The following is a 3,340-nucleotide window of genomic DNA, read 5'->3' as shown; positions in this document are numbered from 1 at the left end:
TTCCAAAAAGTTTGCAGTCCTAAAGTACTTAATATGTTGACACCACAGCAGGGTTTACGCCTGACATTGTGGCCACAGTAAAACCTAATGCCATAGACTTGCCTGGTCTGACAGTGAAACACCCATCACTAATCAGGCAATTAATTAGTGTTCCATGGATCATTTGCATAATAAAATTTACATTCACATCACAATTAATTGGTAAATATAGTTGTATACTGAACATTTATAAATGTTTTTTTTCCTTCTCTCTCTCTCTCTCTCTCTCTCTCTCTCTCTCTCTCTCTCTCTATGTCTCTCTTCCTCCCTCACTAGTTAGTAATTTCTGCCCATCACCTTTTACACATAAAAATTCTACTATGGAGCAGAAATTGTCAAGGAGAAATGTCAAACCTTGTAAATCATTGCGTAAGTTATCAAAAATCTCAATGTGTTAACCAGTAAAATTCTTTCCAGATGTGGCATTCATCATTCGTCAGTTAGGTAGATGCTGGGTAACACATCACTTTACCAAAATGATGTGTTACACGACAAGTAGAAGTGTTGAGTCGTTGACAGGCACAGAGAAAAAGAGTGCCTTTTGATGACTCAATGGTTCTACTATCTGGTGTGCTAAATTATTTACATTCCGCCAGATCTTTCCTCACCTTGTTTATATTTTCGTAACACATATTTGTCCACCTACTGATCGTTTGATTTGTATTGACAACAGCCATTTTGTGTGTGTGTGTGTGTGTGTGTGTGTGTGTGTGTGTGTGTGTGTGTGTGTGTGTGTGTGTGAAAGAGAGAGAGGGAGAGAGGGGGAGAGAGAGAGAGAGAGAGAGAGAGAGAGAGAGAGAGAGAGAGAGAGAGAGAGAGAGAGAGGAGGGGTGTCTAAACTGAAATATTTTTGGCATTCTTCTTTCCACATTGTTATTATTCCATCTCAGACTTTGCAGTGCAGAATTTCAGGTCCAGCTTTAATAACTAATTGTATATCCCCTCCTGCAAACAAGCACTTTTTAAAAATTTGTCTATGTCGTCTACCTTCATAAATTCATCACAGATGTGGTCAAGTATCACAAAATTTGCTTCTTTGTGCGCTATATCGTGATAATTAATAAACGTAGAAGTCATTTATATTCTTAGTGTTATATTTATGAATGCAGTTGTTGTTTCCATATTGTGAACAATTGTAAAATGTTAATAACAGACTGAACCTGTTCATTTCATCCCGCCATCCCCCTGGACTGAACCTACGTTAAACAACCTCACTCCCATTTACTCTTCAGTCTTCTCCTCTTTCCCTTTCCTCTTTAGCCATTCATGCATCTTTTCATCCTACATCTTTATACTATATACCTCTTTACTTCTGTATGCATCCTCTTTGGTTTGAAGCTGGCACAGTACCTACAGTAGAATATCTTTGGCTTCCCTCTGACAACCATGCCTCCATCCTTGCTACCCTCCCTGTTTTCCTTTCCCTGTTGCTTCATAACCTGGGTTGTGAGTAACTAAATCCACTTTCCCTTCTTCCCTTTCTTTCCCCTCTCTCCTGCCTGATGAAGGAACATTTATTCCGAAAGCTAGGAACTTAAATTTTCAGTTGTTTTTTGTGTATCTATCGGCTGTACTGAGCTGAGGTAAGTACTGGCCAGCCCCTCTATCTCTTTGTTAGTATTTGTTTCACATCTTTATATGAGATTTTCCATTAATTATTTTGAACCTGTTATGTGGCTGTTATTAGTATACATATTATTAACAAAGCTATTTCAGTATGTCCGAAGATATCTGCAGTTTATCCCTAATGCACAAATTTTGTGCAGTTGTAAATTTGTGTCTTAAGTGAAGAAATGCATCTGAATATGTCATCATCTCAATATTCAAATCATTGTTTACATGATTATCTTGAGCTCAGTGCTTCCCCAAGTAGTTGCTTTTTGTATTCCATCAAGTATTTATACAGTGAAGAGCCAAAGGAACAGGTACACCTGCCTAATATCATTTAGGGGCCCCCGCGAGCATGCAGAAGTTCTGGAACACAACATGGCATGGACTTGACTAATGTCTGAAGTAGTGCTTAAGGGAGCTTACATGATGAATCCTGCAGGACTGTCTATAAATCCATAAGAGTACAACGGGGTGGAGATCTTTTCTGAATAGCACGTTGCAAGGCATCCCAGATGTGCTCAATAATGTTCATGTCTGGGTACTTTGGTGACCAGCGGAAGTGTTTGAATTCAGAGTGTGTTCCTGGAGCCACTCTGTAGCAATTCTAGCCATATGGGGCATCGCATTGTCCTGCTGGAATTGCTCAAGTCCGTTGCAAGGCACAATGGACATGAATGGATGCAGGTCATGACAGGATGCTTATGTACATGTCACTTGTCAGACCTGTATCTAGACATATCAGGGGTCCCATATCACTCCAACTGCACATGCCCCACACCATTACAGAGCCTCCGTCAGCTTGAACAGTCCCCTGCTAACATTCAGGGTCCATGGATTCATGAGGTTGTCTCCATAGCTGTACACGTCCATCGACTCAATACAATTTGAAATGAGACTTGCTCGATTAGGCAACATGTTTCCAGTCATGAACAACCCAATGTCAGTGTTGACGGGCCCAGCTGAGGCATAAAGCTTTGTGTTGCGCAGTCATCAAGGGTACGTGAGTGGGCCTTGGGTTCCGAAAGCCCATATTGATGATGTTTCATTGAATGGTTCACATGCTGACACTTGTTGATACACCAGCATTGAAATCTTGAACGATTCTCTTCAGTCGTCATTGTTCCTGTTCTTGCAGGATCTTTTTCCAGCTGCAGCAATATTGGAGATTTGATGTTTTATTGGATTCCTGATATTCATGGTACACTCGTGAAATGGTTGTACAGGAAAATTTCCACTTCATCACTACCTTGGAGACATTGTGTTCCATTGCTTTTGCACCGACCATAACACCATGTTCAAACTCCTTAAATCTTGATAACCAGGCACTGTAGCAGCAGTAACCAATTTAACAACTGCACCAGTACTTCTTGTCTTATACAAGTGTTGCTGGCCACAGCAGCATATTCTACCTGTTTGCATATCTATGTATTTGAATTTGCATACCTGTACCATGGCTCTTCAATGCAAATATAATCATATGTTTGTTCTAAAATGCACACTCATTCTGTCACCACTCCTGCTGACTTTGAAAAGAAAGTTTATACTCTTTTAATTGAAACAACAGATGTTGTTAGGAATGAGTTTTGGGCTGTTGTGTGCTCATATTTCAAGAGTTGATGTACTCAAATAGGTTGAACCTGTGATATGACAACAAACTTTTGCAACCATTTAGAATATATCTAGTATTTCA

This window comes from Schistocerca gregaria, chromosome 3, assembly GCF_023897955.1.
Source record: "Schistocerca gregaria isolate iqSchGreg1 chromosome 3, iqSchGreg1.2, whole genome shotgun sequence".
Taxonomy (NCBI): Eukaryota; Metazoa; Arthropoda; class Insecta; order Orthoptera; family Acrididae; genus Schistocerca; species Schistocerca gregaria.
This window is presented reverse-complemented; position numbering follows the sequence as displayed.